General features: G+C 36.8%; 1 long non-coding RNA gene across 1 annotated transcript in view; it reads right to left on the bottom strand.

Annotated features, from left to right (window-relative positions):
• The window catches only part of LOC118527603 (uncharacterized), a 70,683-nt gene extending 58,163 nt beyond the window's left edge, over positions 1–12,520 (bottom strand). Inside the window, exons 1-2 of the long non-coding RNA XR_004913191.2 lie at positions 12,404–12,520; positions 6,432–6,491 (exon numbers count right to left, since the gene is read on the bottom strand). This is a non-coding gene — a long non-coding RNA (uncharacterized LOC118527603). The remainder of the gene's footprint in view (positions 1–6,431; positions 6,492–12,403) is intronic.
• Between the last annotated feature and the right edge of the window lie 232 nt (positions 12,521–12,752).

Here is a 12,752-nt window from a genome sequence, read left to right on the forward strand (position 1 = left end):
CCGGTACCAGAAGATTGGGATCATCCCCTGCCTATTTTCAGACCACAATGCTTTGAAACTAGAACTCAATCACAAGAGGAAAGTCGGAAAGAACTCAAATACATGGAGGCTAAAGAGCATCCTACTGAAGAATGAATGGGTCAACCAGGAAATTAAAGAAGAATTAAAAAAATTCATGGAAACCAATGAAAATGAAAACACAACTATTCAAAATCTTTGGGATACAGCAAAGGCAGTCCTAAGAGGAAAGTATATAGCAATACAAGCCTTTCTCAAGAAACAAGAAAGGTCTCAAGTACACAACCTAACCCTACACCTAAAGGAGCTGGAGAAAGAACAGCAAATAAAGCCTAAACCCAGCAGGAGAAGAGAAATAATCAAGATCAGAGCAGAAATCAATGAAATAGAAACCAAAAGAACAGTAGAACAGATCAACGAAACTAGGAGCTGGTTCTTTGAAAGAATTAACAAGATTGATAAGCCCCTGGCCAGACTTATCAAAAAGAAAAGAGAAATGACCCAAATCAACAAAATCATGAATGAAAGAGGAGAGATCACAACCAACACCAAAGAAATACAAACAATTATAAGAACATATTATGCGCAACTCTATGCCAGCAAATTAGATAACCTGGAAGTAATGGATGCATTCCTAGAGATGTATCAACTACCAAAACTGAACCAGGAAGAAATAGAACACCTGAACAGACCTATAACCACTAAGGAAATAGAAGCAGTCATCAAAAATCTCCCAAAACACAAAAGCCCAGGGCCAGATGGCTTCCCAGGGGAATTCTACCAAACATTTAAAGAAGAATTAATACCTATCCTTCTGAAACTGTTCCAAAAAATAGAAATGGAAGGAAAACTTCCAAACTCATTTTATGAGGCCAGCATTACCTTGATCCCAAAACCAGAGAAAGACCCCATCAAAAAGGAGAATTACAGACCAATATCCCTGATGAACATGGATGCAAAAATTCTCACCAAAATACTAGCCAATAGGATCCAACAGTACATTAAAAGGATCATTCACCACGACCAAGTCGGATTTATCCCTGGGCTGCAAGGTTGGTTCAACATCCGCAAATCAATCAACGTGATACAATACATTAACAAAAGAAAGAACAAGAATCATATGATCCTCTCAATAGATGCAGAAAAAGCATTTGACAAAGTACAACATCCTTTCTTGATCAAAACTCTTCAGAGTATAGGGATAGAGGGTACATACCTCAATATCATAAAAGCCATCTATGAAAAACCTACAGCGAATATCATTCTCAATAGGGAAAAACTGAGAGCTTTCCCCCTAAGGTCAGGAACGCGGCAGGGATGTCCACTATCACCACTGCTATTCAACATAGTATTGGAAGTCCTAGCCACAGCAATCAGACAACAAAAAGAAATCAAAGGCATCCAAATTGGCAAAGAAGAAGTCAAACTCTCACTCTTTGCAGATGATATGATACTTTATGTGGAAAATCCCAAAGACTCCACCCCAAAACTGCTAGAACTCATACAGGAATTCAGCAAAGTGGCAGGATATAAAATCAATGCACAGAAGTCAGTGGCATTCCTATACACCAACAACAAGTCAGAAGAAAGAGAAATTAAGGAGTCGATCCCATTTACAATTGCACCCAAAACCATAAGATACCTAGGAATAAATCTAACCAAAGAGGCAAAGGATCTGTACTCAGAAAACTATAAAATACTCATGAAAGAAATTGAGGAAGACACAAAGAAATGGAAAAACGTTCCATGCTCATGGATTGGAAGAACAAATATTGTGAAGATGTCAATCCTACCTAGAGCAATCTACACATTCAATGCAATCCCCATCAAAATACCATCCACTTTCTTCAAAGAAATGGAACAAATAATCCTAAAATTTGTATGGAACCAGAAAAGACCCCGCATAGCCAGAGGAATGTTGAAAAAGAAAAGCAAAGCTGGCGGCATCACAATTCCGGACTTCCAGCTCTACTACAAAGCTGTCATCATCAAGACAGTATGGTACTGGCACAAAAACAGACACATAGATCAATGGAACAGAATAGAGAGCCCAGAAATGGATCCTCAACTATATGGTCAACTAATCTTTGACAAAGCAGGAAAGAATGTCCAATGGAAAAAAGACAGTCTCTTCAACAAATGGTGTTGGGAAAATTGGACAGCCACATGCAGAAGAATGAAACTGGACCATTTCCTTACACCACACACAAAAATAGACTCCAAATGGTTGAAAGACCTCAATGTGAGACAGGAGTCCATCAAAATCCTTGAGGAGAACACAGGCAGCAACCTCTTCGACCTCAGCCGCAGCAACTTCTTCCTAGAAACATCGCCAAAGACAAGGGAAGCAAGGGCAAAAATGAACTATTGGGACTTCATCAAGATCAAAAGCTTTTGCAAAGCAAAGGAAACAGTCAACAAAACCAAAAGACAACTGACAGAATGGGAGAAGATATTTGCAAATGACATATCAGATAAAGGGCTAGTATCCAAAATCTATAAAGAACTCATCAAACTCAACACCAAAAGAACAAAGAATCCAATCAAGAAATGGGCAGAAGACATGAACAGACATTTTTCCAAAGAAGACATCCAAATGGCCAACAGACACATGAAAAAGTGTTCAATATCGCTCGGCATCAGGGAAATCCAAATCAAAACCTCAATGAGATACCACCTCACACCAGTCAGAATGGCTAAAATTAACAAGTCAGGGAATGACAGATGTTGGCGGGGATGCGGAGAAAGGGGAACCCTCCTACACTGTTGGTGGGAATGCAAGGTGGTGCAGCCACTCTGGAAAACCTTATGGAGGTTCCTCAAAAAGTTGAAAATAGAGCTACCATATGATCCAGCAATTGCACTACTGGGTATTTACCCCAAAGATACAAAAGTAGGGACCCGAAAGGCTACGTGCACCCCGATGTTTATAGCAGCAATGTCCACAATAGCCAAAGTGTGGAAAGAGCCAAGATGTCCATCAACAGATGAATGGATAAAGAAGAGGTGGTATATATATACAATGGAATATTATGCAGCCATCAAAAGGAATGAGATCTTGCCATTTGCAACGACGTGGATGGAACTGGAGGGTATTATGCTGAGCGAAATAAGTCAAACAGAGAAAGACATGTATCATATGACCTCACTGATATGAGGAATTCTTAATCTCAGGAAACAAACTGAGGGTTGCTGGAGTGGGGGGTGGGGCGGGAGGGATGGGGTGACTGGGTGATGGACACTGGGGAGGGTATGTGTTCTGGTAAGCGCTGTGAATTGTGCAAGACTGTTGAATCTCAGATCTGTACCTCTGAAACAAATAATGCAATATATGTTAAGAAAGAAAAAAAGAAGAAGAAGAATGTAGCAGGAGGGGAAGAATGAAGGGGGGGAAATCGGAGGGGGAGAAGAACCATGAGAGACAATGGACTCTGAAAAACAAACTGAGGGTTCTAGAGGGGAGGGGGATGGGAGGATGGGTTAGCCTGGTGATGGGTATTGAGGAGGGCACGTTCTGCATGGAGCACTGGGTGTTATGCACAAACAATGAATCATGGAACACTATATCTAAAACTAATGATGTAATGTATGGGGATTAACATAACAATAAAAAATTAAAAAAAAAAAGCAAAGGGGGAAAAAGAAAAAAAAAAAAAAACACTATGTCAGAGATGTAACTGTACTCCATGTTCATAGCAGCATTATTTATAAGAGCCACAACATGGAAACATCCTAAGTGTCCAGCAATATATGAATGCATAAAGAAGATGTGATATATATATGTGTACATATAAACATACATACATATATGCATATACATACAGTGGGATATTATTCAGCCATAACAGAAGAAGGAAATAATTCATGTTCTCATAGATTTCCAAGGCAAGGGAACAAACTAGTCTGTCACTGACATATTGTGTATGTCAGTATTGAGTACAGACATATTGAGTATTGATTGTGAAATGTAGTGCTGACTGTAGGGTAAAACATATTTAAGGCACAGTATACCTATAGCATAAAGCACAGTAGCTGAGTCTCATTTCTGTGTTCTCAAAGCTAACACATGTTAACCACCACATTGAGAGATCCTAGACGAAGTGTCACATATTTTCAGAGTTAAATCTATTTTGATTGTCTAACCCAACAGTAAGTACAGATAACCTGCTTAGGAAAGTATAAGGAAGTGCAAAAAAAGAGGGGGGGTGTTAGGTTGGCTGGAGGCTGGGATAGAAGAAGCTCTAGAGTCACCAGAACTAGTTGCCCTAATAGAGCATCCTAATTCTAAATTATTAAAAGTTAGCATATCCGCCAGAGTTCAGCAAAACGGCTATCCTCACTCTCAACCCAAAGCACCAAGAGAATGGTTCTCAAAAAACTGCAAGAAGGTGATACAATTTTCAAGAATCTCTGGGATGCTTCTCCCCAATATCTCAACTGCTGTGGACTGAATTGTGTGGCCCCCAAATTCATATGTTGAAGCCTTAACCCCCAGTGTGATGGTGTTTGAAGATGGGGCCTGTGGGAGATAATTAGGTTTAAAGGAGGTCATGAGGGTGAGGCAAGAGCTTACTCTCACTGCATGCTCCCATCCAGCTCCCATGACTGGCACATGGGGACACAGCAACAAGTCTGGTGTCTACATGGCAGGAAAAGATTTCTTACCAGAACCCAACCATGCTGGCACTCTGATCTCGGACCTTCCAGTCTCTAGAACTGTGAGTAATAAATGCTCATGTTTCAGCCAGCCAATGTATGGTATTTTGTTCTGGCAGAAAGAATCAGAACTAAGATATCAACCCAGAGCTGCCCAATGAATGGCGTCTGTCCTTATAGCTCTGGCTGCTTCTGCCTGAGAAGAATAACAACTCGTTCTGTTCACATTCCAAATCTCATTCAAGGGTTTGAAGTGGAGAAACTCTAACCCAGGGTCATGCAGTGAAGGCAATTCTGAGAGATATAGTTCTAGCCTCTTCTCCGTGATAAAGGGAAAGGTTATGATACTGAGTTTACAATAGATAATTCAACCAAACTGGATTATTAAACTAACAAGCAGATTATGTAAGTGCCACATGGATGTTAAGAACTAAGTGATATGAACTTGATAGTGATGTAGGAGATAAATATACTTTTGATCCACCCAAGAGCTGAGGTAAGCTGTAACTTCCCAGAGCAGTGTACACAGTTCAAACTAGGACTGACCTTACTCACTAGGCCCTTCTTATCAGAAGGACAGCTTCTTGGGCAAAATTAGAGACTTTGCTGGAGCTACAAAGAAGAGAGAATATTTTTAAAGGCCTGCCGGAAATATAAGGGGACAAGACAGGGGATGGAAAATTGCAGGAGGCTTGGGTCCTTCATTGGCAGATAGTACTAAGTATCATCAAAATATTCATTCAAAAATAAAATAATTGAGTTACATTTCATGATACATTTAGTAAATTAAACCTATTCCACACAATAAAATGAAATTAAATAAGGATTTTCCTGGGGATGATGGGAAATGATGTTGGAACGATGGTTTGAATGAGTTTAGAGAGGCCATTGAAGGCTAGATGGAGGAAAATAAACTTCAGTCTGTGGGCATGCAGAGAACAACTGAAGATTCTGAACAGAGGAATGGCATGAACAAGCCAGAGGGCCAAATGAAGAGGAAACAGACTTGAGGCAGTAAATAAGGTAAAAAAATTAGGCCATTGTATTATTTAAAGTACATGATAATGTCTGACTGCAATGTTGGCAATGAAAGAGGTGAAACAGAGCCCTGGTTGACAGTGTGGAGAAAGAATCAGAATAACGTAGTGACACGGTAAGATTTTTTAAAAAAAAATATAGTAGAGAAATAAAAATAATAAACCTTAGCATGTTCTTCATCTAGTTTCAGAGACTTGCAGGGCACTGAAAGCAGTCTAGTGCCGTTCCTAGCCACTTCACTGATCTTCAATTTCAAATTCTCTTAACCATGATCTTGGCTACATTTTTAAGAGGATTCTCCTTTCAACACAAGATGGAAGCAGAATAGGCATGTAGCATTTCTGCCTTGTCACTGATACTATCTCTGTCTGAGTCTGGAGCCTATCTTTGATCATCTTTAGATCTGAATATTACTAATGAATTCTTTTGCATTTTCTCTAATAGTTTTTTTCTCAAATTACATTTGTTCATTCAATCATTCTTTAGAGAGTGGCTATTATACACCAGACACTGTACTAGATGTTAGGTATATAAATATTAATAAGGTATGGCCCTGCTCACAAGAGGCTCATATTTTTTGGTAAGCACACAAATATGTCATATAATGTAATAAATAATATTTAAAAAGTGGACTGTTACCACAAAGATGAGGTTAGCAACATGGGCTAAGTGATGAGTAGGTTGGCAGGCTTAATAGAGAGTGTGATTCTTAAACTCACCTTAGAGGAAGGGCAGGATTGGTCAGGTGGACAATGCTGGATGAAGGGGACTCCAAGCAGCTACAAAGCAAAGAGCAAAAAAGGACCATGGTTTTAGATATAAAGCATTTGCACGCTTGATATGTCAGATACTTCTTGCATATACAACTCTAATTTCCAAAGGGAGACTGACATTTTCAGATTAATCAGGGTAAAAACAAAAAACAAAAACAAAAAAACATGTTTTTGAATGGATTAATACTTTTAGGAATCATTGAAAGTGTCTACATATTAGAATGTGTCTATTATTTGGAACCACATGGAAAAAAATAGTAATTGGCTTGAGTCTGTTGCACAGTAGGGACACCCTAATGTTATCTTCCAATAATGGCAAAAGAGAGAGCTCAGCTCAGCTGAGATGGGATAGGCAACAATAATACACTATTTCTTTTTTTCTTTCTTTTTTAAAAGTAGACTATTTCAATAGAAAGCTATTTTTCATCAGACAATCTATGGTTATAGATCTAAACAATTATTCTAGTTTTATTACCTTCTTTAGATGCCATTTCTACAATGCCACATTTGATGTCATTTTAACTGAGAAATTTACATTAAATCAATCTGTATTTACTTATCTCTAACTACCTTCTCTCAGGTCACCACCCCTAAATCACCAAATGTTAACCCTGTTAATAATGAGGCAAGTGTATTCATTTACTTTGGTTTTACTTCCCTATTTGCATTCTTCATGAATGTCCTATTAAAATCAGATATCATCAGAGATGTGACTTTATAACCAAATTGCCTTTTGTTGTTTTCTTTTTCCTTTTTTTTTTCTTTCTACTTTGGAGGAAGTTGTTTTGGTTTGGAATCTCTTTTCCCTCTTGGGCTATATTACATTTTAGATTCTCTATTCATGGCCTAATAACACATTTTTCCTTAGAATCTCTATAGAAAAATAGAATAATATAATTTGGAATAATCTATATTACTATAATAGTTTCCGAGGACTGTCAAAAAAAGGTACCACAAACTAAATGGCTTAAAACAATAGAAATTTATTGTCTCATGATTCTGAAGGCCAGAAGTCCAAACTCAAGGTATTGGAAGGACCGTTTTTCTTCCGAAAACTGTAGGTGAATCTCTCCTTGGCCCTTTCTAGCTTCTAGTGGTTTGCTAGCAATCTGTCGCATCCTTTGGCTTGAAACTGCTTAAGTTCAATCTCTGCCTTCTTTGTCGCATGGGATTCTCCTGTGTGTTTCTCTCTTCCCATGGCCATCTTCTTATAAGAACACCAGGTATATTGGACTAGGGGCCCACCCTACTCCAGTAGGATCTCATCTTAAATTACATCTACAATGACCCTAATTCCAAATAAAGTCAGATTTGGAGTTACTGGAGGTTAGGATTTCAACACACCCATTTTCGTGTGAGACACAATTTAAACCCATAACAATTACTGACATTAAGAAATAATACAGAGTGACACTCAAGAGCGTAGGCTTTGGATGGAAAAGTTTTGATTTCAAAGCTTCCTTCTATCACTAACTATGACCTCAGTCAATTTATTTAATCTTCCTAGTAAGATTTAGTTTTTTCAATGTATAAGTTGAATAACGGCAATACCTCAAAAGTTTTTTAGGAATTAAATAGTTGGGACAAAATTTAACATCCATTCATGATAAAAAAAAAAAAAGTCTTAAAAGTTAGGCATAAAAGAAGCATATCTCAACAAAATAAAGGCCATATATGACTACACAGTAAACATCATACTCAATTGTAAAAGGTTGAAAGTTTCTCCTCTAAGATCAAGAACAAGAAAAGGGTGCCCACTCTCACCACTCCTATTCAACATAGTACTGGAGCAATCAGGCAAAAAAAGAAATAAAAGGTATCAGAATTGAAAAGTAAGAAGTAAAATTGTCTCTATTTGCAGATGACATGGTTTTATATATAGAAAATTCTAAATACTCAACCAAAAAAACTGTTAGATCATGAATTCAGTAAAGTTGAAGAACACAAAATTAACATAAGTAGTGTTTCTATACAATAACATTAGTAGTATTTTCACATACTAACAACAAATTTTCCAAAAAAGAAACAAAGAAATCAATCCCATTTATAATAGCATCAGAAATACAATGAAATACTTAGAAAATAATTTAACCAAGGAGGTGAAAGATCTCTACTCTGAAAACTTAAAGGCATTGATAAAAGAAATCAGAGGACACAAATAAATGGAAAGGTATCCTGTGTTCAGGGATTAGAACCAATATTTTTTAAATGTCAATACTACCAAAAGCCATCTATAGATCCAATGTGATCCCTCTCAGGATTCTAAAGATATATTTTACAGAGGTAGAAGAAATACTCTTAAAATTTATATGGAACCACAAAAGATCTCAAATAGCCAAAGAAATCCTGAGAAAGAAGAGCAAAGCAGGAAGCATCACACTCCCTGATTTCAGCCCTATTATAAAGTTATAGTCTTCAAAACAGTACGGTACTGGCATAAAGACATACAAATAGACCAACAAAATTGAACGGAGAGCCCAGAAATAAACCTAATAATAAGTAATTAACTAATATTTGACAAGGAAGCCAAGAATACTCAATGGAGAAAACAGTCTCTTCAATAATGGTGTTGGAATAACTGGATCTTAAAAGAATAAAACTAGACACATATCTTAAACCACGCACAAAAATTAACTTTTAAAAACTTAAATCCAAGACCTGAAACCATGAAAATTCTAGAAGAAAACATAGGAATAAAGCTCCTTAACATGGATCTTGGTAATGATTTTTTAGATATGACACCTAAAGTATAAGCAACCAAATCAAAAACAAGCAAGTAGGAATATATCAAACAAAAAAGTTTCTGCACAGCAAAAGAAACCATCAACAAAATGAAAAAACAAATTAGGGAGTGGAAAAAATATTTGCAAACTACCTGTTAAGGGGTTAATATCCAAAATATAAAAAGAACTTCTACAACTCAAAAATAACAACAATAAAAACAACCACCCAATTAAAAAAAAAAAAAGTTAAAAGTGTCTGGATAGATATTTTTCCAAAGAAGATATATAAAAGACCAACAGGCATATGAAAAGATGATCAGTGTCACTAGTCGTTAGGGAAATGCAAATTAAACCACAAGATAATGGTGTACACATGAAACTAAAATAACATTGTAGATTAGTTATACTTTAATTAAAAAGCCACACAGTGAGATATCACCACATGCATGTTAGCATGGCCATCATCAAAAAGACAAAAGATAACAAATACTGACATGAATATGGACAAAAAGGAACCCTTCTGCACTGGCTGTGGAATTGTAAATTGGTATAGCCACTATGGAAAACAATATGTAGGACCCTCAAAAAAATTCCAGATAGAATGACCATATGGTCCAGCAATTCCACTTCTAGGAATATATCCAAAAGAAATGAAATACATTGCCAAAGAGAGATCTGCACCCACTGTTTATAGCAGCATGATTTAAAATAGCCAAGACCTGGAAACAACCTAAGTGTGCATCAATGGATAAATGGGCAAAGAAGTTATGGTAAATGTATACAATGGAATATTATTCAGCCATAAAAAAAATGAGGAAATCCTATCATTTGCAACAACACAGATGGACCTTGAAAGCATTATGCTCAGTGAAATTAGTCAAAGAAAGACAAATAGTGTATGATCTCACAAATGTGCAGAATTTAAAACAAACAAAAACAAAAAGCAAACTCAGAGAAAAAGCAGATTTGTAGTTACCACAGAGAGAAGGAAAGGGAAATGGAGGAAGATGGTAGAAAAGTACAAACTTCCAGTTATAAGATAAGCAAGTACTAGGGATCTAATGTACAACATGACAGCTATAGTTAAGAATGCTGTATGGTAAATAGTAAAGTTGTTGAGAATAAATCCTAAGAGTTCTCATCACAAGGAGAAAAAAAAACTATTTTTTCTTCTTTCTTTTCTTTTTATTGTTTCTATATGAGAAGATGGAAGCTAGCTAAACCTATCATGGTCATTTCACAGTATATGTAAATCAAACCATCATGCTGTATACCTTAAATTTATAGAGATATATATGTCAATTATTTCTCAATAAAAAATGGAAAATGTAAAAAAAAGACTTTAAAATAATAAAATAGTAAGGAGGGGACAGAGAAGTCACCAACATTAACCTTCACTGTGTCACATGTTAGAGTTCAGATATTCTGGTAACATCCATAAAAATGATGAAAAGAACTAAAGGCTACTTGCATGGAGAAGTGGAAAGCCTCCGAGGCAAGAACTCATCCGAAAGGAAGAGAGAGCAATCAATGACCCACTTGCTTCCATACTACATGCTTATTTTCAGAAGGGAAAAGTTATTCAGAGCATAGTCTCATGCCAAACTGGCACTAGCTTAGTACCATGAATTTCTATCTGGGTCCTAATGGAGAGAGAGGACTCTGAGTTAAAACTGAAAGGACATTTTGAGTTAATTTTTATGTATGGTGTTAGAAAATGGTTCAGTTTCCTTCTCTTTTGAATCATTATGTCATATACTTGACACTAATGTAACACTGTGTGTCAACTATAGTCAAATAAAAACTAAAAAATAATAATAATAATACATTTTTTAAAACCCAAAGAACAATTTTACTGAAAACTTTAAAACTCTGGAGCACAACTTGCATTATTTTGGTATGCCTCTAACAAATTTTAAAACCAAATGGTAGCACAAGGCACTCTAGTTTAAATTGCTCCAAATATCTGTGAAGCTCTGGAACTTTGAAGACTTCCATCATGCCCAATGGTCACAAATGTATCTAGTACAGTCTCAGCATGGGTAACAGAAAGAGCAGTAGTCCCTTCCGGACACCAACAGGGAAGGAGCAGTACAATAGGTTAGATAGACCGGAAAAGTAGGAACAGTGCTACTGATAATGCTTAACATATTTCATTTGTCCTGGCAACAATGCTAGTAGAGAAGGATTATATGAGCCCATCCGATACATGAGAAAAACTGAAGGTTGAACACTGGCGATGTGTAGTCCAAGACCACCAAGTTAGCAGACAGAAGAGAAAGTATTTTAATCCAAGCAATAGGATTTCCAGAGCTGAGAATTTTCTAAAATGCATCTTGAAAACCTTTTTTTTTTTTTTCTCTGTAAAAGTTCAGCTAGTAAATATTCTCCGTTTTGGGAGTTTTAAGGTTGCTGTTGCACCTATTTAACTCTGTCATCGTAATGTAAAAGTAATCACAGACAATATGTATACAAACGGGCATGGCTGTGTTCCAATAAAAGTTTATTCCAAAAACTGGAATCAGCCAGATTTGACCCACAGGCTATAGTTTGCCAACCCCTGCCTTCTTTTAACTGCTGTGGCAAATGATTTGCTCAGCCATGAAAACATGTCACATAAAAAATGGCATTTAAGCCCAAACTACCTCTTTCTCTTCTTTGACTCTTAACCCTTGTGAAACTGTTAGATGTTAGTTATCAGCACTGATTTGTTTCACTTAGTGAGACTAGTCCCTTTGGTAACAGAGCTAGAAACAGACCCTTGATGTGAGTTTTCCATAATAAATCATTAATTTTTACACCTCTTTGGCTGCACCTGTTCATCGCCTGTATGCGGCTTGCTTACATTTACCCTGATCTTTTCTGACACCTGTCCTGGCCCAGCTCCTCTTTCCATTTTACTTCTAAGCCACCTTTTTATTTTTTCTTTAAATCTGTGACTTTTTCTTTCCATTTGCGGTCCCTATTTCCCGTACGCAGCTGTGATTGCAACACATTTATTTATACCTATAGCATCTGTGTTTCTGCGGACGCCACATAAATTCTACGAACACTTCAAATGATGAGAGGATTAGCACTGGGTGGGCAAACTGAAAAGTTCAGTGTTGTTCAAAAGTTGAATTGTGTTAATACGGTATAAAGACACAGAGAAAGACAAGATGAAACAAACAAAACCTAAAGTGAAAGTAAACTCACCACATTCCTCAAAGAGACTTGGATGAGAGCCAAAAGGAATGTAACTACCAATACACACACCACTTTCTTTCCAAGAAAGAAAGGAGAGAAAGAAAGGAAAATAAGGGAGGGAGAGGGAGTAGGAGGGGAGAGAGAAAATGAGACAAATTGGGAGAAATTTCCCGACAGGTTAGAGTTTATTGCAAAGCTAACCCTTAAATTGAAGTCTGCTGATTCACCATTTAGGATTTTTTCTACCTACCTGAGGCCTGAACAGGTAGAAAGAAAGAGCATTTCTAAAATGTTGTTCCTTCTATTGATCTGACACATTGTATCATTATTCCTAGTTCTAATCACTCAGGCAAAATAA

Source organism: Halichoerus grypus, chromosome 12 (genome assembly GCF_964656455.1).
Source record: "Halichoerus grypus chromosome 12, mHalGry1.hap1.1, whole genome shotgun sequence".
NCBI lineage: Eukaryota > Metazoa > Chordata > Mammalia > Carnivora > Phocidae > Halichoerus > Halichoerus grypus.